Raw genomic sequence first — 26,803 nt, 5'->3', positions numbered from 1 at the left:
GCCGGGGATCTGGTTTCGGGGGAGGTGCTGGAGCCTGCTTGTCGTTTGCTCTGTGCCTGCCGCCTGGACTCGGAATGATGTGTAATGGGGGATGCAACAACAGGGGACACCCTCCTCTGCTTCTGACTGGCCTGGATGGGAGTGGAGGTATGGGGGGACTCCGCCGCGGAGACATCAGTTTGGCGTTTAGTAGAAAACATCAGCCTCAGTGCAGCCAGGGGTGAAGTATGCCTGTCCTTGATAGCGCCATTGTCCATGCTAGATGCCTTGTCTGTAGGTTGTGCCTTATCCTTAGGTGGAGTGTTGTCTCTGGATGTAGCCTGTGCCCTGCTCGCCGCCCTGTTCCTGCCAGCAGACTTGTCGTCTGTGGTGCACCTGCCTCCAGCAGACACCTGCTCCCTGTGTGTGTCCCTGCCCTTGGGAGTGTTCCTATCCACTGCTGTGGGCCTGCTCTTGGGAGTCTCCCTGCTCTTAGTAGGTGCCTTAGTCTTCTCACTGTCCTTGGGAGTGTTCCTATCCACTGCTGTGGGCCTGCTCTTGGGAGTCTCCCTGCTCTTAGTAGGTGCCTTAGTCTTCTCACTGTCCTTGGGAGTGTCCCTTACCTCTGCTGTGGGCCTGCTCTTGGGAGTCTCCCTGCTCTCAGTAGGTGCCTTAGTCTTCTCACTGTCCTTGGGAGTGTCCCTTACCTCTGCTGTGGGCCTGCTCTTGGGAGTCTCCCTGCTCTTAGTAGGTGCCTTAGTCTTCTCACTGTCCTTGGGAGTGTCCCTTACCTCTGCTGTGGGCCTGCTCTTGGGAGTCTCCCTGCTCTCAGTAGGTGCCTTAGTCTTCTCACTGTCCTTGGGAGTGTCCCTTACCTCTGCTGTGGGCCTGCTCTTGGGAGTCTCCCTGCTCTTAGCAGGTGCCTTTGTCTTCTGACTGGCCTTGTCCAAGGAACAGTCCATGGACATGTGAGTATCCCTTGCCTTCAGAGTACCTTTCGTGTTGAATGCCTGTGTAGCTCCGGAAGGCATGTCCCCCAACAACACTTGTGGATCCTGTGTGTGTACTCCAGTGCATCTGACGTCGTCTACGTGAACAGATTTAGCTGATCTAGGGGATGGGGTCTGTGCCCTGCGTGCCCTGACGTGCTGTCTGACGCTGCTTCTAGTGCAATAACCTGTATTTGAGTCCTGCTCTGAATAATCACTACCCCCTGAGACATCCAGCGGTGTAGATGGGGAAACAGAAGTAGCACCCTGTTCCTTCGACTGTACTATTGCAGACGACACACTGCTTGCCAATGACTGCACTGTCCTGTGTAGACCTGCAAGATCGCCATGCATCCCTTCCATGAATGCCACCACCTGCCCCAACTTCCTATCATGGTCCTGGAAAGCATTTGTCATATTGGTTTGACCAACACACAGCTGTCGCAGCAGATCAACGGCCTCAGCACACAGTGCATTTTGGCTCACCGTGGCAGGGGCAGCGGTGCCTGCACCGAACGCCACTCTGCTCCCCCTACTCCTCCGGCCACGAACAATACATGGTGCAGTTGGCGGAAGTGTGGGCCCTGTGTGCTGTCTTCCGACAGAAGGTGATGAGTGCCCACTCCCAGTCTGTGACAACAGTGCAGGCTCACCAAGAGTGTCCGACGAGGAGGACGATGGTGTCTCCACATGCGAGTCCTCAGGGACGGTCCTGTCCCCCTCTCCGGCGCTGGCCTCCTCCGTGTCAGTCTGCGTGTGTGCGAAGTCTGAGCCGGACTCATTTCCTCGGCTACTCTCCACCGTCTGTGGCTGAGTGTCCTCTGTCAAAGCTGAAATGCACAGAAAAGATGTGTGAGTCATGGGCACACTCACGTACAGAAGGAACAGGATAGCCAAATCACATAGCAGACAAAGGTTCATGAGCCCTCATCCTGCACATGGCCCACCCCTACCAGTCATCCTCACATTTTCTGCCATGGGGCCATGGACCACTAGGGGATGTGCTTTAACACTCAACTACTAAGCAAGTGGCGTGTCAACATGGCGGACCTGGATGTCAAATGAGTACCACCCAATGGGACCAAAATGCCATCACAGGCATACATACGCAACACGGAACTCAATAGTGTGTCTGTGCACCAATACATGCATAGCACTCACAAGTTTCCTACACAGACAGTATGCTCACCGCTAGTTTGCTGTTGATCGGCACTCAGACGTTCGGCCAGTTCAGGATGCGTCACTGCAATGATACGGTGCATGAGAGGGGTCATGGAGCGTCGGGCCAGACGGGGCGTCCTTGGAATCAGGCCCAGTGTTACTTCCGCTACATTCTTGCTCAGCCTGGAAATGTCGTCCCAGCGTTTGTGGCAGTGTGTATGTCGTCTGTTGCACACCCCCAATGCCCGTACTTCCCGTGCTATGGTCCTCCACAGGTCCTTGCGAAGGTGCAGCTTGACCTACCATGATGGGAGACAAAAGGGTTTAAGTCAGTGGACAGGTGGCCTGTCACACACATAGGGGCAAGACGTTACTGTCAGCAGCCATGCACAATCAGGAACATATGTCTAGCCCACACTACACAGCTAAGATATAAATAGGCCTGATCATTTGGCCCCCTCATGCACACCAACATGTCCCACACTGCACTTACCACCCGTCCCGGTGCGCCGTAGAGGCGTCCATAGTTGCGGAGTACACCGTCCACGAGGACATCAAGCTCCGCGGAGGTGAAGGGTCGAGACCGGATCTCTTTGCCACTCGACATGGCAAGATCACGGAGTATGGCTCTAGAGCAGCAGTCGGTGGTCAGCTCAGCAGCAGCAGCAGCAGGTCGAGGTGATGGTCACAGGCAGCAGTCGGTGGTCAGCTCAGCAGCAGCAGCAGCAGGTCGAGGTGATGGTCACAGGCAGCAGTCGGTGGTCAGCTCAGCAGCAGCAGCAGCAGGTCGAGGTGATGGTCACAGGCAGCACTGGTCCCCAGGGTAGGAAGTTTCATTTTGGCCAAGACACATATATAGGGCCCTCAGCACGTGTCAGTGGCATACGTCGCCAGCAATTGGTCAGCCCTGGAAGCGTGATCGTGAAATGGGCCAATGACTGGCCCTGTTGTTGCGGTGCACAGCTTCCGCTACTTGCGATTGGCCGTATGCGGCCAGCGTCCCTCTTCCCATTGGCTGCATGTGCAGGGACCGTCACGGGCACACATCGGCAACCGCACGTGCAAGCTTCAGGCACGGATGCTTCAGTTGCAACAATGTACTATCACTGGCGCCTCCATGGCGGTGCACGTACACAGCGGGGGAGGTGCAGGCCTATACACCCTGCAGATGTACTCAATGGACATGCCAGTTCATGACCCCCCTTACAGTCACCTTGCATCATCCACCGTACACCGGCCGGAGCGGCCGGCCCATGAACAACCGCCGTGCCCGGCCATGAACAACCGCCGGTCCCGGCCATGAACAACCGCCGTGCCCGGCCATGAACACAACCGCCATGGCCGGGCACGGCGGTTGTTCATGGCCGGGCACGGCGGTTGTTCATGGCCGGGACCGGCGGTTGTTCATGGCCGGGCACGGCGGTTGTTCATGGCCGGGCACGGCGGTTGTTCATGGCCGGGACCGGCGGTTGTTCATGGCCGGGCACGGCGGTTGTTCATGGCCGGGCACGGCGGTTGTTCATGGCATGGCACAACGGTTGTTCATGGCCGGGCACGGCGGTTGTTCATGGCCGGGCACGGCGGTTGTTCATGGCCGGGACCGGCGGTTGTTCATGGCCGGGCACGGCGGTTGTTCATGGCCGGGCACGGCGGTTGTTCATGGCCGGGCACGGCGGTTGTTCATGGCCGGGACCGGCGGTTGTTCATGGCCGGGACCGGCGGTTGTTCATGGCCGGGCACGGCGGTTGTTCATGGCCGGGCACGGCGGTTGTTCATGGCCGGGCACGGCGGTTGTTCATGGCCGGGCACGGCGGTTGTTCATGGCCGGGACCGGCGGTTGTTCATGGCCGGGACCGGCGGTTGTTCATGGCCGGGCACGGCGGTTGTTCATGGCCGGGCACGGCGGTTGTTCATGGCCGGGCACGGCGGTTGTTCATGGCCGGGCACGGCGGTTGTTCATGGCCGGGACCGGCGGTTGTTCATGGCCGGGCACGGCGGTTGTTCATGGCCGGGCACGGCGGTTGTTCATGGCCGGGCACGGCGGTTGTTCATGGCCGGGACCGGCGGTTGTTCATGGCCGGGACCGGCGGTTGTTCATGGGCCGGCCGCTCCGGCCGGTGTACGGTGGATGATGCAAGGTGACTGTAAGGGGGGTCATGAACTGGCATGTCCATTGAGTACATCTGCAGGGTGTATAGGCCTGCACCTCCCCCGCTGTGTACGTGCACCGCCATGGAGGCGCCAGTGATAGTACATTGTTGCAACTGAAGCATCCGTGCCTGAAGCTTGCACGTGCGGTTGCCGATGTGTGCCCGTGACGGTCCCTGCACATGCAGCCAATGGGAAGAGGGACGCAGGCCGCATATGGCCTTTGGGAAGTAGCGGAAGTTGAGCACCGCCATGGCGGCGCCAAATATGTGATCTTGTCAGACGCTGCACCGTGATGTGTTGTGTGCAGTTGCGTCATGAGGGATGTGAGCGTGATTGTGAAAGGTCATATGTCATACAATATAGCATGTGTGTCCATACAATGGACATCGGTCGGCACACAATGGGCAACAGATGTGCATTTGTACGTGTTGACGTCGGGTTTGACCCTACAGACGTTGTTACATCTTCACAACTACACAGTACATCACGGCTGTGTGGCCAATTAATGCATCTGTTGTCAGTTTCTTGTTGTGTCGAGGTGACTACAGTGGTGGTGGTACACATGCATTCCGTGTATGTGATTTATACGTTCTGTCACCATGCATGTCATTACCGTATGCACATCATCATTGGTGGTGGCATTTGTGCTTGATGACATGGCGTGTGTAAACTTATCGTTTGTGTGCATGCAGTTGCATGAGTGTCTGTGATGTGTCTACGATACATTAGGGTGACGACTGAAGTTTTGTCAGTAAGGTACACATGTGATGGAGTTGTACACGTATGCGTCGTTTGTAAGTTGACCTAAGTTACATCTCTCTCCCACACAGGAGGGCTCCAAATGTGCATCGCCCATACACTCTGCTGGAGGATATGGTAGACAAGGAGGTGATTCGGAAATTCAGGCTGGATCGACGTCGGTTGCTGGAGCTTGTGGCTCAATTGTCTCCTCATCTGCAGCCACGTAGAACGTATCCTGGCTCGTTTACACCCACTGCAAAGGTCATGGCGGTACTACATTTCTTCGCTACTGGCACATTTCAGTATACAGTTGGAGGTGCCGGGGGTATGTCACAGGCCATGTTCAGCACGGTTCTTCGGGATGTGTTAACAGCTATGATGCTGTACAAGGATGAGTACATACATTTCCCACGTCCGGAAGAGTTGCCAGCTGTCAAAGCTGGTTTCTATGCACTGGGCCACATACCTCACGTTGTGGGCTCAATTGATGGCACGCACATCGCGCTCATTCCACCACGGGCACGCGAACAAGTGTTCAGGAATCGAAAACACTTTCATTCGCTGAACGTGCAGGTGGTGTGCCTGGCGAGCAACATCATCTCCCATGTGTGTGCAAGATTTCCTGGATCCGCACATGACGCCCACATCATGCGAACCAGCAATGTCCCACGACTCATGGCAAATCTGCCACCCGGTCAAGCGTGGCTTGTTGGTGAGTGTGCAGTGGGGACTCTTGTGATCTCTGTGTTGCATGGGGTACCCACCATATCTTGTTCTGATGTTTGTCTCTGTCATCCCCCTACATAGGCGACTCGGCTTACCCAAACCGGCCCTGGCTCCTCAGTCCCCTACGTAATCCGAGGACGGCGGGTGAAATGCGGTACAATGAGGCACATGGAAGGACACGGAGAGTCATCGAACGTACCTTTGGACTGCTCAAGTCTAGGTTTCGGTGCCTCGATAAGACCGGAGGGGCCCTGCCTTACTCACCAGGAAAAGTATGCAAGATCGTGATTGCCTGCTGCATGCTCCACAACCTGGCAGTACGCAATAACATTGAACTGCTGTTGGACCCTGAAGACGAAGGAGTTCCTCGGCCTCCCATCCGACCCATGTCGACTGATGAGGATAGTGGTGAGGAGGAAGGTGTGGACCAGAGGCGCCAGCTCATTGATCGCTACTTCCCTTGAATGTGAGTATCTACCTCTAGTGGCGGTTGACAATGGCTCATGTATGTTTTCTGGTGTTGTGTGGATATGGGGTTAATCAGCTGGGTGTGGTTTGTGATGGTTGCACATGTGTGTCTTCATGTCTTTGGACATAGGAGTGTCCATGATGTGTGTGCTCCCATCCCATGCTTGTGTGATGGTTGTCGTTTGTGTAATGTTGCTGTGCATTGTGTTGTGATGTGTGTGAGTCTCTTTAGTGACGTGTGTTTGCTGTCTCTGGTTTTCTCTAGGTCACTCCCGCAGCGCCATGATCATGTGCGACTATGATCCCTGTACCTGTTTACGTCTGTATCTGATGGCAATCATGTGAATAAACATGGAGGCAAAACATCATTGTGTGAGTAAATGCAATTTATTGACAGGTTGTGCTTTTGTGCTGGTGAATATTTACAAGTAAGTGGGGGGGAGGGAGTTGGAGTTGAAGGTAATGGCAGATGAAATGTCCGTGCTGACACCACATTGGGGGGTGTCAGGCTAGTCCAGCAGACCAGTGGCAATGATTGTCTATGTGGGACAGGATGGTTTGCAGGGTGAATGTCTGGCACAGGCAGTGGCATTGTCAAGGTCGTCCCCTCTTGGAGCGTGTGCCTGGCGCTCCAACACTGCTCTCAGCCACTTCCTGCCTCGGCCGCCCCCTCCGTCTCGGAGGTGGTACAGAGTCAGCTGGGAGGGCAGGTTGGTGATGGGCCACATCCGTCGCCAGGGGCTCAGGTGGTGGTGGCGGCGGTGGAGGCGGAGGCGGAGGTGACGGGGGAGGCGGAGGTGACGGTGGCGGTGGCGCTGACACACTTGGTGGAGGGGGGGGGGGTTGTTCCGGCCAACCCATTCCCTCCACATCGTTGCCTGCTGGCCCATGATCACCAACATCTGGCCAAGGATGCCAGAGATCTCGCGCAGGATGTTGGTGTTGTCCACTGAGTCCTGGTGAACACGATCAGCGTTTGCCTGGGACCGGTCGTATGAGGCCTGGCACCTGGCAAGAGCTTGTAGGGACTGTGCCACTGGCTCGGGTAGCTGTCCCTCCTCTGACCGGCGGTGTGTGGCTCGCCTGATTGGCAGTTGTCCCGTTGCCTGTGTTTGTGGCCCACTCACCCTGCTTGTGTGTGGGGCCGTTGGACCAGCGTTGCGCGCTGGGTCATGCTGGGTGGCACCGGCAGGAGTCGTGGTGCTGGTGGTAGTGGTGGTACTGGTGGTACTGGTGGTACTGGTGGTACTGGTGGTGGTGGGGACTGTGCAGATCACAGAGACAGGTGCCGCGGGAGTCACACATGCGACGTTGGTCGGTCCCGGGAGTCCCTGTGAGCCAGATGGCCCTGGCTGCGTGCTTGGTCCCGCTCCATCCTCCGCCCCGGAGCTGCCTGTGTCGTCGTCAGCAGAGAGTCCTGTAGGTGTGGGAGGCGAGGCTGGCGGCCGGGTACTGCTTTCCCCAGTCAGTTGACGATCACCTGAGGGACAAGATCGAGCTGGTCAGTAATGTGGACAGTACATGGTTACATTGATTTGTAGACATTTCTGTTTCCTGTCGCACACACCCCACCCTCCACCACCACCACCACCACCACCCTCCCCGTGCACATGGGGACCTGTTGGGAGTTGTAGTTTGGGCCTCTCACACACCCCACCCTCCACCACCACCACCACCACCACCCTCCCCGTGCACATGGGGGCCTGTTGGGAGTTGTAGTTTGGGCCTCTCACACACCCCACCCTCCACCACCACCACCACCACCACCCTCCCCGTGCACATGGGGGCCTGTTGGGAGTTGTAGTTTGGGCCTCTCACACACCCCACCCTCCACCACCACCACCACCACCACCCTCCCCGTGCACATGGGGGCCTGTTGGGAGTTGTAGTTTGGGCCTCTCACACACCCCACCCTCCACCACCACCACCACCACCACCCTCCCCGTGCACATGGGGGCCTGTTGGGAGTTGTAGTTTGGGCCTCTCACACACCCCACCCTCCACCACCACCACCACCACCACCCTCCCCGTGCACATGGGGGCCTGTTGGGAGTTGTAGTTTGGGCCTCTCACACACCCCACCCTCCACCACCACCACCACCACCACCCTCCCCGTGCACATGGGGGCCTGTTGGGAGTTGTAGTTTGGGCCTCTCACACACCCCACCCTCCACCACCACCACCACCACCACCCTCCCCGTGCACATGGGGGCCTGTTGGGAGTTGTAGTTTGGGCCTCTCACACACCCCACCCTCCACCACCACCACCACCACCACCCTCCCCGTGAACATGGGGGCCTGTTGGGAGCCATGGACATGTTAGTGTGTTGGTGTCCGACGTGCATGGGTTGGGGCGTGGGGGATGTTTATTCTCAGTTGTGTGAGCCTGACCATGTTGTGCTGATCGTGGTGCTTGGTTTGTACTCACCAGTCTCTTCTCCTTCGTCAAGGCCGTCTAGGCTCTCTGGGTGTAGTATCACCAGCACCTTCTCCTCCCAATCGGTGTAGGGTATGGGCTCCGGGGGTGTGCCACCGCCAGTAAGATTGGCTCTGGCGTGGTTTTTCGCTCGGATGTCCTTGACCCTGGTCTTAAGGTCATGCCACCGCCTCTGAATGTCGTGCTTGGTCCTCGGCACAGTCCCCGACGCATTCACCCGAGTGACGATCCTGTCCCACATGTGGTTCTTTTGCGCCACGGTCGTCTGCTGGACTTGGGCCCCGAAGATGTTGGGCTCCACACGGATAATTTCATCTACCATTACCCGCAACTCTGTCTCCGTGAATTTGGGTTTTTTTTTGGGTGCCATAGTGTGTGGTGCTCAGTGTGTGAGTTGAGTGAGTTGGGAGGTGCAGGTGTGTGGTGTGTGATGTGTAGGATTTGTGTGGTGGGTGTTTGTGTGGTAGGGTGGTGGGTGGGTGTCTTCTATGTGATTTTATGTGAGTTAGCAGTGTCTCGAATGGCCCTCTTGCTGGCAGCAATGCTGTGGTGCAAGGGATTGTGGTTGTGTGGGGGTGTCTTTTTGTAGTCGTGTCTCAATGGTTGTTGCGAGTCAGGTGGTAGGTGGGCGTGTTGACTTGTGTGCATTATTGGATAATTGGGACGTGTCATGGTGGCTTGTGCTTGGGGGGGGGGGGCCTTGTCAATGTTCGTATGTTTGCTTAGGACTTGCGGTGCACTTTCATACATTTGTTAGGCGCTAGGGATGTTGTGCGTGTTGGCCTTCCGCCCTGATGCTGTGGTTCTCGTAGCATTGTTTCCGCCGCGGACGTGGATGGCTGTGAGTTCCGTGGTACGGGCGGATTTATCCTAATTGCGGCCACGGAGTATTCTCAGGTATGGCGGTACATGTTTTATTTTCCGCGGTCATTTCCGTCCGCGGCAGTGGTTGTTCATTGGACTCCGTCCGCCGCGGACTGACTTGGTTGTGTTCCGTCCACCGCGGACGGTGTTGGTTGTGATCCGTCCGCCGCGGTCGGAGTTTCGTGACATGAATATCCTAATCCCAACCGCGGTTTCTCCGCGGCGCAGCCGGGAGTAAAATTTCCCCCACCATGGCGGACAGTACCCATTTCCGTCCGCCATCCTAATCGGCCCCTATATATGTTTCACAGCATTACTTTGTACCATCTTAAGAAAGTAAAGGAAAGTGACCATGCCCAGCAAATAATTACAATGAACATCGGACCAAATACAAATAAGTTTTACCGGACTGTTCAAGGGCAAATTGGCACAACTAACTATAAAAAAATATTTTGGAATGTAGAAAATAAAGAAGTAATGAATGAGCAGATAGAAAGGCTCATTGAAACAAGCTTTAAAGATACTCCACTTGAATCAGAAATTGACCAATGGGAATACTTCACTGGACTACTAATCAAGACTCAAAATGAACGGCAAACAAATAAGACCCGAAGTAGGAATGACTTACCTATGAACAAAGGTCAGCAGTTAAACCTACCATACACAATTATAAAATTAAAGAAAGAGCGCAACAAGATTATTAGGTCATTGAAGAAACCAGAAGCCAATGCAGAAAATATGGGAATTTTAAAGCAATTAAATCAAAATCTAAAAAAATTAATTTGGTGTGAGAAAAATAAAGCAAAACAAGAAAGCTGGGCAAAACTGCATTTCGCCAGTAAGCAGAAGAACCAAAGAGAATTCTGGAAAATTATTAATCAACTGGCTAAGCCCAATAAGCAAATAGTGTCATCACCGCTAACTGAGCAGGAATGGGATACCTACCTGAGGAACCACCTAAATCAGGATATAATTCAAACAATCGCGTCGGATAAGTCTTATGAAGATAAAAACGATAACAACAGGGAATCTTCCATTTATTGTAAAGAACCGGATATGCAAATACTAGTCGAGAAAGAAGAGATAATTAAATTAATAAAAAAACAGAAAAACGGTGCACCCGGACCAAACGGGATACCATCTGCACTCTTTAGGGAAAACCCCGAACTTTGGGCGCCTATCCTAGAGAAATTATTCTCAGAGGTCATACTAACAGGAACTGTCCCCAGGTCATGGCGAGGATCCCTAATAACTCCAATTTTCAAAAAAGGGGATTGGGCATTGGCAGAAAACTATAGGCTAATCCCCCTACAAGATGCTGACGCCAAGCTGTTTGCCAGAATCCTGTTGACTAAACTAACAGAATGGGTGTCGGACAATAAGAAATTGCCTTTAAATCAAACAGGCTTCATTCAAGGATTGGGTACAACCACAAATATTCTTATTCTTACCCTTCTTATTGACAAGTCAATTAGACAGAAGCTACCCTTATACTTATGTTTCATAGACTTTAAATCCGCATTTGATTGTATTGGCAGGAATCTACTTTGGAAAAAACTCGAGACAATGAAAATACCATCCTCACTACTAAAACTGATTCGTCTCTTGTACACAGACACATGGGTAAGCGTGAGGATGGGGGACGGCAGAACATTATCCAATGAAATTCCAGCAAATGAAGGCCTGAAACAAGGATGTGTTTTGGCTCCCCTCCTTTTTAATTTGTTTCTTGCTGACCTGACGCCAATATTGGACAATGAAAATGCGCACCCCCCAAAGTTAGCAGATAAGCGGCTCACAAACTTATTATACGCAGATGACGTGATATTATTGAGCCACACCAAAGTGGGTTTACAGCGATTAATTAGGAGGACTCTTACGTACTCTAAGGCAAATGGTATGGTCATAAATGATACAAAAACCAAGATTATGGTAGTTACTAAAAATAAGACAAAAAAACACACTATTAAGATGTATATGGATAACATCGAGCTGGAGCAAGTGGAGTCCTATAAATATCTGGGGGTTCTATTTGATTCAAAAGGCAATTTTCAACTACAAAAAAGGGACATCCAAAGGAAAACAAATGCACTCACAGCTGCTTTCAGAATTGTGCAGAAATCACTTCCCAATCTAACTTATGGTCCTCTTCTCAGTATTATTTCTGCAAGACTTGAACCGACTATCACATACGGTAGTGAAGCTGCGATGGGTAGGGATACTGAAACCCTGAATAAAAACATAACCAGAGTATATCGGGCGTTATTCCGGCTTCCAGTAAACGCTTCTCCGGCGCAAGTAAGGTTGGAGTTTGGACTAATTAATCAACAATATACAAGGCAAGCACATTTTATAAAAGTTTGGAATCAGATAAAAACCGACCACCAAAATGAAATATCGCAACTTTTATGGAAGGAATTAAGTAATATTACAAAAACAGGAGAACAGGGTCTTAGGGGAGTTTAACGACCAAGCCTAGGTTTAAACCCCCAATACAATGATTTAAACACCAGAAAACCTAGGGGTCTAGAGTATGGTACCTTTCGTACACTTAAACCGCAGCGCCAGCTTTCTGGAAAACACTAGTAGGGGTGGAAAACAGATGCAACGGAAATAAAGGTGTAAGTGGTTGTAACAAAGAAACCTGCTCGGTTTTGAGGATTCCCATCAAACACTTGTATGATCAAATTCTATCATTTGGTCATCCTCGGGGGTCTGGTGTCTCTAGATCATTGAGACCCAGATATCCCCTGTAGTGGAGCGGGGTCAATGCCCACAAGCACTCAGTAACCAGTGATAGACCAAAGATGGGTATAAGTGCAGTGCAAAACTAAAGAAAGTGGTGAGTTTAAAATAGAATAGAGGACAGAAAAGTAGATTTATTAGAACGCTGTCCTCTTCCTAATTAAAACAGCATGAACAGTGCAAGGATGCAGTATGGAAGCAAATCACTGCATATCAGGCTGGCGCTGCGGTTTAAGTGTACGAAAGGTACCATACTCTAGACCCCTAGGTTTTCAGGAATTAAGTAATGACATTAACTCATTGGCAGGGCTGTACCTAATGAAAGCGATAAAAGAGTTTGAGGTGACGCCAATATGGGATACCAATATTACTAAGACATCATTTAAGAGGATAATCAACAAAACTGCAAGCTTTCTATCTATTCTAAATGATAAAGCTATCCTTACCAAAAGAAAACATGCTTGGACAATAATAAATGGTTACAAAAAGAAAGAAATCCAACAATATTTGGTGACTCCATGGACGGAAACAAATAAACACGTGCTCCTGAATGCAAGATTTGGCAATACTCCAGGCCTATGCCATCGCCCTCCCTGGGCAAGAACAGTAACGCAAACCAAATGTAGATTGTGCAATGCCTGTGAGGAGGATATCCTCCATCTTCTTTGTATTTGTCCGGAACTCTCCCAAGAGAGAAAAACCTTGCTTAAGATTCTTCTTAATGCACGAGGCATAAGGACATGCAGGCAGGCCCTAATAAGGTGTTTGGACTCAAATGACATTATTTTAAATGCTGAGTTTGTAAAATTTTTTAAGATTGTCAAAGGGAAACTAGGAGATGCAACTATTTTAACTTTTTAAATTTGTATTGTTTTTTCACTTGTTTGCTGCATGTATATAGCTTTTATATGACCTTTTCCTATCGAACGTGCAATTTTGTAAGATTTTAAATAATCAACACAATAAACTTTTACTTTACAACTCCTCCTTTGGCCCACTAGTGCCCGCGTTATAGTGGCCGGTGACTTGAACTGTACATTCGAACCACTGGCCTCTAACGATCTTATAGGAATGGAAGATGAGGATGCAAGATGGGGCATACCATTACTACCATTACCGCCCGTCAGGAGATGGTCACTGCTAGTTATTCAATTAAACGCCTTAGCATTAGAATTTGGACTAAGGGCAGTTAACGGGCAAACCATCTCGGATGCCTTAGGGGCAAATACATTTAATAGGGTTTCATGCCCCTCCAGAATTGGCTATATATTAGTCGACAAGAGACTCTGGTGACTGGTGGTTGATATGATTATCGTCTCATCAACTGATAGTGACCACAATCCACTTTCCCTTACAATGACGGATGTATGGCCTAGTGAAGTATGCCGTTTCAATACTGACCATATGATGTCACCTAAAGAAGTTCTACCATCAAATTGTAAATGATTCCTCAAATGGCCACAAGTTGTTATCAACGAGCAGAAAATGCTGACCCTTGGTGAAATTGTGAGTGCCCAGATCCCCAAATTGTTTGAAGCATGTAAGGAAAAGGATGGGGCTTTAACTGTTGGGAATGTTTATGTTGACACTATTGACCAGTTAGGCTCTCTCTTTATGGAATCCTTTTCCACCAATAAGAAACCCATGGTCCGTAAGTCATCAGAAGCATGGTATAACAGGGAGTGCAGACGGAAAAAGACCTCTCTGATATCCGCAATCAAGAATCATAACATTAGTGAGGTCCAACAGACTAGAAAGGAACATAGACAAACTATGGTCGAGGCCAAGAGGGCCTGGGAGGAATCCCAGTGGACAGATCTGAAGGCGGCTAGTCTGTCTAAAAATGGTCATTTTTTTTGGCGTCTGGTTAGTAGATCTAATGGTCGGGACCCTGACCAGATCTTGAACCATATCACCAACCAGGAGTGGTACGATCATTTTAAAAAACTGTATCAGAGAGTCACTGACCAGGAGTATCAAGAGCCCCTCTGTCGCCCACTGCCTCTTGTTCCTCCTGAACCATTTCAACCAATAGTGGCGAGTGAGGTTAGACAGCCATAGATAAGATCATTCCTGCGAAGGACCCGGACCAAGATGGCCTACTAGGTGACCTATATCGCGCCAATTCCAAAGAATGGCCCATATATTTTGCCCTCTTGATCAACGACCTCTTGAAAGGGGCCCCTGGCCCCGTTTCTTGGAAGGGGGTGGAGGTAATTCCCATTTATAAGAAGGGCCCCAGGGGGGACCCTGCCAACTACCACCCCATCAGCCTTATAGATGCTGGACAAAAGCTGGAGAGAATCCTCACCTGGGTGGGGAGAATAATATTCTGTCAGATTACCAGGCTGGGTTTAGGGCTTGCACAAGCACGATCGACCAGGCTTTTAGGCTGGCCCTCCTGTACTGGAAGGTGGTGACGATTGGGAAGGGCAGTCTTTACCTCGCCTTCATCGATCTAAAGACTGCCTTTGACCTGGTCCCCCGAGAGCACCTTTGGCTGGTCCTACAGGAGATGGGGATTCCTTCGCCCATCCTGAATCTTTTGGTACTTATGCATGAGGGAAACTATGCCCGAGTCAGGTGGGGCACGCAGGGACTAAAAACTGAGAAAATTCCTGTGGAGAGAGGTGTCCGTCAGGGCTGTGTGATGGCCCCAACCCTTTTTTCTCTTTTCGTGAATGGGGTGATCTCCTATTTATTAGAAATAGATGCAGATGTTCCAGCCCTGGCGGGCAACAAGGTGCCCGCTTTACTTTTTGCGGATGACACCTTACTAATTTCCAAAACCCCCGCCGGCCTGCAAAAATTGTTAAATAGGTTTTATTTATTCTGCAACTCGAGGGGCTTGGTAATTAATACCACAAAGACCAAACCCCTTTATTTTAATCCTAGCAGACAGGTAAAGACCACCCTCTCACTAGACGGGGTGCCCTTAGAGCGCGTCAAAACGTTTGATTACTTTGGCATTAGAATCACAGATAAATTGACCTGGAAACCCCATATCGATAAAATGGCTTTGAACCATAAGAGGGTTGTGGGTGCCATAGGCAGAGAGCATCGCTCTTCGAGATCCAGGCTAATTAATCCTGCCCTTGTGATCTATGCTGCAAAGGCCGTAGGCTTGGCACTATACGGTGCTGAGCTCTGGGGCTTTGATAAAATTGACGATATGGTAAAGGCAGAAAATACATTTTTTAGAGAGTTGGTCTCACTGCCGCAGGGAACCCCCAACTGAGCCACTATTGAGCAATTTGGGACATCGCTCTTTGAAAGATCTGGCCACTTTACGTCCTCTTCTTTACTGGGCTCGTCTGTGGCGCACACTTGAGCTATCCAAATACGCAGACTACCTAAGAGAAGTGATACATCTTGAGGGATCCCATAAGATCAGATGGCTCTCCAATATAAAAAAATTCCTCATAGCACTGGGATTCAGAGAAGCCTGGAACTCAGAGACCCTGTTGAACAAGTCAGCCATCAAAAGTGCCCACTGGATTGGGTTGACGGTCAGGAGACCAGGAACCATAGCCTAGGTAGGTTGACTGATGACTTTTGCTTGCACAAACAGGTTCTCAGCCTAGAACCCTATCTAGATTTTACACAGAAACCCAGAGATAGGGCTCTCTACATCCAGTTTAGATTGGGTACACTTCCCGTGCGAGAATAAACTAGTAGTTGGAAGTCTCTCTACCAGACATACCCATTTTGCCCTCACTGTTATGAAGTGGTTGAAAGCGTCCCGCATCTTATGTTTGCCTGCACTGCTTACATAAACCCAAGGAAAAAATTGTTGAATCCTGTTTGCTGCCAATTAGGAACCAGGAAGCATCGCGAAGCGCCGATAATATTATGTACAGAAACTAAAACTATCTTGGTTTGCGGTGTGGCCAAATTTCTCAGTTGGGCTTGGGTGATTAGAGCGAAAAAGTTATGTTCTGGATGAAGACCCTTTTTAAATCTTGTTTTATTCTTCCTCAAAGCTGCTATAATTTAATCTATTTTTAAAACTATTTATTGATTGTATAATTGTGCATGCGAGGTATGGAGAAAGGAGAAGGGCATGTCGTTTTACCTTGTTGCGTTTTTTAACGTTTTGTTGAAATGGTAGCTGTGTTAAAAATTCTACTTTCTGTACCTTTTTAAACAAATTGCAAAATGCGTTTATGATATTTTATATCGAAATAAAGCTTTGATGATGATGTTTGGTATTACTCTATCCCCCACTCCGGGAGCAAATGGAACATTATTTGCATCTAACTTGTAGGAATACTTGTCCATCTATTCTTGTTTTTGAACGAGTGATTGCAGCTACAGATGCAATTCATACTGCACCCTTTGCGGCTTCATCAGAAAATGAATTCCATTTAAAGGGAACACCATCACGTTGGTGACTCAGCGTGTGTATTAAGTGAGGTCTTGGTACTTCATTTTTCAACTCCCCTACCTGTTCCCATAGCATCTTATGCTTAATTGTACCACCTATTGAGTCTTTAAACCCGTTTTGTCCCCAATGGTGAAGATATTCATTGTATGACTGTACACAGTAAAAAGAATCACACACAATTAGTGTGGGGAATTCTCGATCTATATTTATCAGTGCCGGTAGTAGAGCTTTTAATTCTGCCAGCTGAGCCGTGCAGTCTCCTAGAGACAGTGTTTTTGTACAGCTTGGATGAAACTCTCCATCCTGCATATATGATCTTTTACAATCGCACATGTGGAGCTGGATTTCTGTTTACTTCCGACGGCCGGCTAAGCAGATCTGTCAGTGTAAATTATGTATTCATACCGATACAGAGGCATTATTTCATTTGGGAAAGGATATTCCTGTTTATATTGCAAAAATGCTTCTGTTTTTAGACTTGGGTTGTATCTGTATCCTACGTCTGATGCACTGATGGAATTCGCCCATTGTAACAATCTCAGATGCAGAGATTTCGCATTTGGAACTCTAGCCTTGGTAACAGCCTCTAAGGCTCGTACTGGAGTCACAGCAATTATTTGTTTCCCTTGAGCCAGTGCTTTTTCTCTCACTACAGCAGTCTGTACTGCTGTCTGAATTTTTTCTGCAGATGCAAAACGCATATCTGCGTTTGTATATAAGTGTGATTTGTATGCTAAGGTTATTGCTTTGCCGTCATTGTATGTTCGAAAACATATAACAGGAGTAAACCCGTAAACCCAGTTGAGACCGGGTAATAATTGTAACAGTGATATAGTGTCTCAACAAGGATATCTTGTAGACTGACAAATTATCAGTGAATAAATCACAAAGCAACAGTGAAAAAGGGACAAGGGAGACCAAGTAATGATACAAAATTATTATTTTGCATGTAAAGAACACATAGGCAATAAATTGCAGTAACCAAGAATAACCAAGAGTGTACTGGCAAACTGAAGGTGAATAAACGGCGCAGTGACACAAGTGATCATGTGACAACGTGAGGCGGCATAGAATAGAATAAACAATTAGCATACACTGGTCAAAATATACTATTTACAAATATCTACAAAAGTGACATTTATTATTCACAAATTGACCAAACAAAAAAGAAAAGAAGCAGCCGCAATTAGCGTTGCAGGGTCGACGGCGTTTCAACCTTTATAACTTTAGGTCATCATCAGGCCAATGGTTACTTAAATGGAATTCTGTGCTCTATAGAATAAAGGAAGAGGAATAAATAGAGTTTAGTGCCCTTATTCCAAGAAGTAAAAGAATTAAAGTCGTGAAAAATAAAGATAAGCGAAAAAAGTACTACCTTTCAAATAGGTAGACAGAATCCAGGTCTGAATATTGAAGATAAGTCTTCGTAGTAGAATCAGGAATTACTCTGATGGATGTAAAGGAAAGGTAGTTCCATTTTACCAAAGTAAATTCAATCAAAAAGGGTGAGGGAAGGAGAGGAGAGGAAAGGGGCCGGGGAGGCAGGGGGGGATGCGGGGGGAGGAAGGGAAGGGGGAAAGAAGGGACGGGGTGGTGGGGGGGTGAAAGAACAGGGGTGAGTGTGGTATGAAAGCAACAATGCTTACCAGTACGGCTGTTGCTGACTGTACGCATCATTGGGTGCATGTAAGCTATAAGGGTAGAGAGAAGTGAAGGCATATGTAAGGCTCGTATTGAGAGAATGACTGGATTAGATCTACTAGCTAACTGAAGTGTCTCAAGAGAACAACAATTCTTACTGGTGGTTGACTCGATTGACTCCAGGGCAAAGTAGCGGTTTAAGCCGTGGCAATGGCGTATGTATTGTATGTATTGTATGTTAGGTGGGTGTTTAGACGCTATCATGTCAGTTTGTAGGGAACAAAGGATATATGTATGTTCCTGTGTCCATTGCCTAACTGAGAAATCAGGTTTTATGAAGTCGTAGAAAGGTTTAACCCTTTCTGCATAATCCAAAATATATGCTCTACCAAAATTCTGAAATGCTAGTATGGGTTGTACATTTTTTAATGATTTTGGAGGTTGGAGCAGCGCACACTTTTCTAAATAGTTGACTGCCAAGCCTTTTCTTTTACTTGAAAGCTCACATCCGAAAAATAGGACATTTATGTGTGCTATTTTAAATTGTTTGAAGTTGAATTTGTGGCCCTCAGAGGCGAATCCCAAAATTATGGTGCTCACCCTCGTCAAGTGTTCCTCTACGCCATCATCGATCAGATAAATATCGTCTGCATAGGACAATTCCTCTTCATCCAGATTCTGAAGTAACTCAGTTACCCTGGTGGAAAACAACCCCGGGCTGTTCTCATACCCCTGGGGGAGTTGACAAAATTGACCCTGGGACCCCAGCGCTGAGAATGCTGTCAAATATCTGCTCTCAGGCGCTATATTTTGGCAGAAGAATCCATTTCAGATATCTAGTGTAGTTTTATATTTTTTTTCCGCACAATGTTAATCATCAAGGCAGCACTGCGTGGGTTTTGTACTGCAAACGCTTTTGTGCATGAGTTTAGATGTCTATTGTCTAAAACTAGACGATATGAGTTGTTTGGTTTTATTACGGGAAACAAAGTGTAGTAATCTGGTTTACATCTTTTATGTCTATTGCATATCAGAATATTACTATGCCATGAACATTTCTATGGATACAGAATGTTAGGCTTTGAATACTGCTCCTAGGATTCCTGGTTGTCAGTTCCTGGGAGCTCTTGTGACTAATGGCTAATAAATAAGTTCAGTCCCATCATTTGTGGTTGTGTGGGCTTACATCAAATTGGCGACAAGGTCTGGCCATTAGTCTTTGGAGTCGAATTGGAAGAAATTTTGGTATATATTCAACTCTTACGCTGATGGGATCAGTGATCTCAGCGTGTATAAAAAACTCTCTTCAATTCTTACGCTGATGGGATCGAGGATCTCAGCGTGTATAAATAGCTGTGTTCAACAACATTACTACGACCGTGCTATGTTTTAAAAACGGTGAAGACTTTGATGTCTGTAGCTTTGTTTCAGCTTTACTGATATGGAAAGCATTCACACCATCTTCATTCGAATGGACTAACTGGAAACGTTAAAATAAACTGTGAGTAAATCTCATTTCCTTCATTTCAAGGGAAAATCTTGGCAGTTCTCTTTTAATAACAAGTGGCAGTAAAAGGCACGATTCTTCCACGACTTGGAAAACTTTTTTGCGTGACAGGAGATAATATTATCCATGTTTTAAAATATATTTTGCTGTTTCACATCGAAAGCGCACGATTAAGATTGTGCTTTTACTGTATCTCCGTTGAATAAACAGTTACACGTCCTTTGCCTGCCCAACGGTTTTTCGTCAAGCGGAGTGCTGCTCATTCCTGTGTTGTTCAGCAAATGATGACGTTGTGGAATCGTCAGTGAGTATTGGTGATTGTTTCTTCCTGACTGAGCAACGTTGGTGGAACAGTGCAAACAGGACGTGATTTGTCAACGTCACACGTTTTCTTCCGTTGCTTATTTGCTGTAATCATCTCTCTTTCAGTGAATCTAGATGCTACTCATATCGCTCCTCACGGGCCAATTTCCAACCTGCAATACAACGAGTCTGTTTGGAAGAGTGATACTCCGTCTGTGTGGTAAAAATTTAATGTTAACTTACGTATAAAATAAAATCTGGTTGACAACGTGGCATCTACCGCATCTTTGAAGTTAAAAACGAAGCATTATAAAACAAAGTTGAACTTGATAGTTTTTTTGGTAACAGTGCCATCTAGTGGATTAGCGGCACATTGACATTTCTGGAAGGAAAATATAATTTCAATTTTGTATAACTTTCTGTGGCTAAATCTTTGCTTATATGTTATAACTACTGTGTAATTGCCAAAATTGCATTTACTTTTGAATAATTTATCTTATCATTATTTTATTTTACAACAATTGGTTTCAAACTACTGCATATTTGCAATTTAATATTTAGTCGAAAATATGCAGAATGTCCAAGCCCCTTTGCCATTTTTACAGCTCCCAGGTGACCCTCCTGTAAAATGGAAAGCATGGTTTAGGGCTTTTGAAAAGTATTTAGGGGCAATTGGTGGCAGTAGGTTTAGTGCACAAAGAAAATGTTTCATTCTGGAACATAATCTTGGTTTTGAAAGACAAGCAGTTTTAGAACATTTGCCTGCAACGCAGTTAGGTGAAAATGGGGAGGAACTAGATGAGTTTGAAAAAACTGTTAGGTCTTTTCAAAAACAATTTGATGTCGAAAGTAGTTTAGTTGTCGCAAGACATAAGTTTTTTACTAGAAAACAAGAAGAAAGTGAAAGCATAATTGCTTATGTCGCTGCTTTAAGAATTCTAGCGTCAGAGTGTGAATTTGAACAATTTACTGAACAGTTAATAAGAGATCAGATAGTTGTTCATACTAACTGTGGGAAAGTTCAAGAGAAGGTATTAACACTTAAGAATCCATCATTAGATGAGACTATTTCAATTGTAAAAAGTATTGAACTTTCACAAAAATCTAAAAAAGAGTTGAAACCAGAAAGAGATTCTGTCAGTGTTGTAAAAGACTCAGGAAATCTGAAAACTTCAAAAAGTCAAGCAAAGGTGCCTTATAAGGTAGAACATAAAGGGAATAATGAGCCAAAAAGTACTAAATCTTTTCAGAGTAAAATCAAACAAAGAAATGTATGTACAAAGTGTGGGTTTGCTGAACATTTTCTGGCCTGGTCACCCCCACGCTCCTGTGCCTGCCTGCTCAGCCCCAGCCACCGAGGGCCGCCGAGCCCACCAGCCTCCCGCCACCCGAGGCCCGCCGAGGCCGCGCCAGATTTTCCCGCCACCCCAGCCACCCGAGGCCCGCCGAGGCCACGCCAGATTTTCCCGCCGCCCTAGCCCGCGGCCCCGCCCCCCGCCAGCCGATTGGCTCCCGCCCTCCCGCAGACCCTCCCGACCGGCTCCCTTTTAAGGGGAGCCCGACCAGAGCCAGGGAGTGACCACTGCGCCTCCTAGCCTGGTCACCCCCACGCTCCTGTGCCTGCCTGCTCAGCCCCAGCCACCGAGGGCCGCCGAGCCCACCAGCCTCCCGCCACCCGAGGCCCGCCGAGGCCGCGCCAGATTTTCCTGCCACCCCAGCCACCCGAGGCCCGCCGAGGCCGCGCCAGATTTTCCTGCCGCCCTAGCCCGCGGCCCCGCCCCCCCGCCAGCCGATTGGCTCCCGCTCCCGCCCTCCCGCAGACCCTCCCGACCGGCTCCCTTTTAAGGGGAGCCCGACCAGAGCCAGGGAGTGACCACTGCGCCTCCTGGCCTGGTCACCCCCACGCTCCTGTGCCTGCCTGCTCAGCCCCAGCCACCGAGGGCCGCCGAGCCCACCAGCCTCCCGCCACCCGAGGCCCGCCGAGGCCGCGCCAGAATTTCCCGCCACCCCAGCCACCCGAGGCCCGCCTAGGCCGCGCCAGATTTTCCCGCCGCCCTAGCCCGCGGCCCCGCCCCCCCGCCAGCCGATTGGCTCCCGCCCTCCGGCAGACCCTCCCGACCGGCTCCCTTTTAAGGGGAGCCCAACCAGAGCCAGGGAGTGACCACTGCGCCTCCTGGCCTGGTCACCCCCACGCTCCTGTGCCTGCCTGCTCAGCCCCAGCCACCGAGGGCCGCCGAGCCCACCAGCCTCCCGCCACCCGAGGCCCGCCGAGGCCGCGCCAGATTTTCCCGCCACCCCAGCCACCCGAGGCCCGCCGAGGCCGCGCCAGATTTTCCCGCCGCCCTAGCCCGCGGCCCCGCCCCCCCGCCAGCCGATTGGCTCCCGCTCCCGCCCTCCCGCAGACCCTCCCGACCGGCTCCCTTTTAAGGGGAGCCCGACCAGAGCCAGGGAGTGACCACTGCGCCTCCTGGCCTGGTCACCCCACGCTCCTGTGCCTGCCTGCTCAGCCCCAGCCACCGAGGGCCGCCGAGCCCACCAGCCTCCCGCCACCCGAGGCCCGCCGAGGCCGCGCCAGATTTTCCCGCCACCCCAGCCACCCGAGGCCCGCCGAGGCCGCGCCAGATTTTCCCGCCGCCCGCGGCCCCGCCCCCCCGCCAGCCGATTGGCTCCCGCTCCCGCCCTCCCGCAGACCCTCCCGACCGGCTCCCTTTTAAGGGGAGCCCGACCAGAGCCAGGGAGTGACCACTGCGCCTCCTGGCCTGGTCACCCCACGCTCCTGTGCCTGCCTGCTCAGCCCCAGCCACCGAGGGCCGCCGAGCCCACCAGCCTCCCGCCACCCGAGGCCCGCCGAGGCCGCGCCAGATTTTCCCGCCACCCCAGCCACCCGAGGCCCGCCGAGGCCGCGCCAGATTTTCCCGCCGCCCTAGCCCGTGGCCCCGCCCCCCCGCCAGCCGATTGGCTCCCGCTCCCGCCCTCCTGCAGACCCTCCCGACCGGCTCCCTTTTAAGGGGAGCCCGACCAGAGCCAGGGAGTGACCACTGCGCCTCCTGGCCTGGTCACCCCCACGCTCCTGTGCCTGCCTGCTCAGCCCCAGCCACCGAGGGCCGCCGAGCCCACCAGCCTCCCACCACCCGAGGCCCGCCGAGGCCGCGCCAGATTTTCCCGCCACCCGCGGCCCGCGGCCCCGCCCCCCCACCAGCCGATTGGCTCCCGCTCCCGCCCTCCCGCAGACCCTCCCGACCGGCTCCCTTTTTATGACGCCCCCAGAGCGACCGCGCAGCGGACGCGCGCAGCGGGAGCACCGACTGAGCGCCGAAGGTGCGCCAAAGGTAAGCCCGTCTGCGCCCGTCCGCGCCTGGCCCGCGCCCAGCGCCAGGACCCCTGGCCCCCGCCGGACGTACGACGCCGCCACCCTCAACGCACTCAACACCGGCCGAATCCCGGGATGCTACCGAGCCACCCCGAGACGAACCCACGGACCCTTCAGCTGCCACGCCTGCAAGTTCACCTGCATCTGGACCTGCCCTGCACCAACGCCCGCCAAGCCGAACACCAGCAGCAACCACCTCAAGTGCATCCTACTCAACTCCCGCTCCGTCCACAGACACGCCATCGAACTCTGGAACCTCCTCGACACCACAGCTCCTGACGTCGCCTTCCTCACGGAAACCTGGATGAACGACTCCTCAGCGCCCGACATCGCCATCGCCATCCCAGAGGGCTACAAGATCACCCGAAGAGACCGCGGCAACCAGACTGGAGGAGGCATCGCCATCATCTACAGAGACACCATCCGCATCGCGACCAACACCGATGACACCCTGACAACCGCCGAACACCTGCACTTCCAGATCCACACGGACCCCAAAACCACCCTCAGAGGCACACTCATCTACCGACCCCCGGGACCACGCACACAATTCAGCGAAGACATCGCCGACTTCATCAGCCCGCACGCCCTCCCCTCCGCTGACTTCATCCTCCTGGGGGACATCAACTTCCACCTGGAGAACAACAACGACCGCAACACCACCACCCTGCTTGACAACCTCGCCATCCTCGGACTCAAGCAGCTGGTGACCACCCCCACCCACCTCGCCGGACACACACTCAACGCTGTCTTCTCTTCCAGCAAGGACATCGTCTTCAGCCACGCCACCGGACTCCACTGGACGGACCACAGCTGCGTCCACTTCACCTTCAGAAGATCCACGATCCACCACCACCAGCAACAGGTTGCTCGAAGAAACTGGAACAAGATCACAGCAAACCAGCTCGCCACTTCCTTGAGCCAACACCCTCCCGCCAGCTCAGCGAACCCCAGCCAGGCCGCCGACAACCTCACGAAGTGGATCAGCAACTGCGCAGACGACCTCGCCCCACTGAGGACCCCGCCTAGCAGACCCGGCAGCAAGAAGGCCCCATGGTTCACCGACGAACTCAAGAGCTCCAAGAAGAACTGCCGAGCCCTCGAGAAAGCCTGGAGAAGGGAGCCAACACCGGACAACATGACCACCCTCAAGCTCGCCACCCGGAAGCACCATCAACTGATCCACGCCACCAAGAAATCAGCATTCAAGGACCGGCTGGACAACAACGCACACAACTGCAAGGAACTCTTCAACATCGTGAAAGAGCTCTCCAACCCCAACGCCGGAATCAACGACATCACCCCGTCGCAAGACCTCTGCAACTCCCTCGCCTCCTACTTCCACAACAAGATCGCTGACATACACAACAGCTTCAGCCCACAAACAACGCTCCCCACGACCGCACCAACGCCCCCCACCACCACCCTCAGCGCCTGGACCCAGATCAACACAGAAGACACCATCTGCACGATGAACTCTATCCAGTCCGGATCTCCGACAGACCCCTGCCCTCACCACGTCTTCAACAAGGCCGACGCTGTCATCGCACCCCACCTGCGGGACATCATCAACACCTCCTTCGACACCGCCACCTTCCCAGAGAGCTGGAAGCACGCCGAAATCAGCGCTCTACTAAATAAACCAACAGCGGACCCCACCGAACTCAAGAATTACCGCCCCATCTCGCTCCTCCCGTTTCCAGCCAAAGTCATCGAGAAGACCGTCAACAAGCAGCTGGCCGCCTTCCTCGAGACGAATGGATCCCTCGACCCCTCACAGTCTGGCTTCCGAGCCAACCACAGCACCGAGACCGCCCTCATCGCTGCCAACGATGACATCCGAGCCCTGCTGGACAACGGCGAAACAGCAGCCCTCATCCTCCTAGACCTCTCCGCGGCGTTCGACACTGTTTGCCACCGCACCCTAGTGCAGCGCCTCAGCAACATCGGAATCCAGGAAAAGGCTCTGGAGTGGATCATCTCCTTCCTCGCTGGAAGGACACAGAGAGTACGCCTGCCACCGTTCAGATCTGCAGCCACGGAAGTCATCTGCGGCGTTCCTCAGGGCTCCTCGCTCAGCCCCACCCTCTTCAACGTCTACATGAGCCCCCTTGCGGCCATCGCACGCCAACACAACCTCAACATCATCTCCTATGCCGACAACACCCAGCTGATCCTCACCCTGACCAACGACCCCGCCGCCGCCAGAACCAACCTCCACGAAGGGATGAAAGACGTAGCCGAGTGGATGACGACCAGCTGCCTGAAACTGAACTCAGACAAGACGGAAGTCCTCATCCTAGGCTCCTCCCCCTCCGCCTGGGACGACTCCTGGTGGCCCCCCGCCCTGGGCACCGCACCCAAACCGACAGACCACGCACGCAACCTGGGCTTCATCCTGGACTCCTCCCTCTCCATGACCAGACAAGTCAACGCCGTCTCCGCGTCCTGTTTCAACATCCTGAGCATGCTACGGAAGATCTTCCAGTGGATCCCCACCGAGACCAGGAAGACGGTCACCCAGGCCCTCGTCACCAGCCGACTGGACTACGGCAACGCCCTCTACGCCGGAACCACCGCCAAGCTCCAGAAGAGACTCCAGCGGATCCAGAACGCCTCAGCCAGACTCATCCTCGACATCCCCCGACGCAGCCACATCTCCGGACATCTGAGAGACCTGCACTGGCTCCCCGTCAACAAGAGAATCACCTTCTGTCTCCTCACCCACGCACACAAAGCCCTACACGACCATTATTATTATTATTATTATGTTTCTTATATAGCGCCTGAATCGACCCCCGAAGGGGTATCTCCGCGCTTGCCTTGGCCCGAGCTACCTCAACAACCGCCTCAACTTCTACGCTCCCAAACGCCACCTCCGATCGACCAACCACGCCCTCGCCGCCGTCCCCCGCATCCGAAGAGCGACAACAGGAGGAAGGTCCTTCTCCTACCTGGCCGCCAAGACCTGGAACACCCTCCCGACCGACCTTCGCCTGACCCAAGACCACCTCTCCTTCAGGAAGAAGCTCAAGACCTGGCTGTTCGAGCAGTAGCGGCACCCCCCTGTCCCCCCAAGCGCCTTGAGACCCTCCGGGTGAGTAGTGCGCTCTATAAATGCCTTGATTGATTGATTGATGCAAAAATGTGCCCAGCAATAATGCGGTTTGCCATAAGTGTGGTAAACAAGGGCATTTTGCGAAAGTTTGTATTTCAAAAAACACTGTGAATACAGTTTATAGGGAAAAAACACAAGATGATGAAAGTGATGGGGAAGTGGTGAGTTCATTATCTGATATGGTAGTGGTTGTGAAGGATGAAAGTGAAGATTGTG

Source organism: Lissotriton helveticus, chromosome 6 (genome assembly GCF_964261635.1).
Source record: "Lissotriton helveticus chromosome 6, aLisHel1.1, whole genome shotgun sequence".
NCBI classification, from domain to species: Eukaryota; Metazoa; Chordata; class Amphibia; order Caudata; family Salamandridae; genus Lissotriton; species Lissotriton helveticus.
This window is presented reverse-complemented; position numbering follows the sequence as displayed.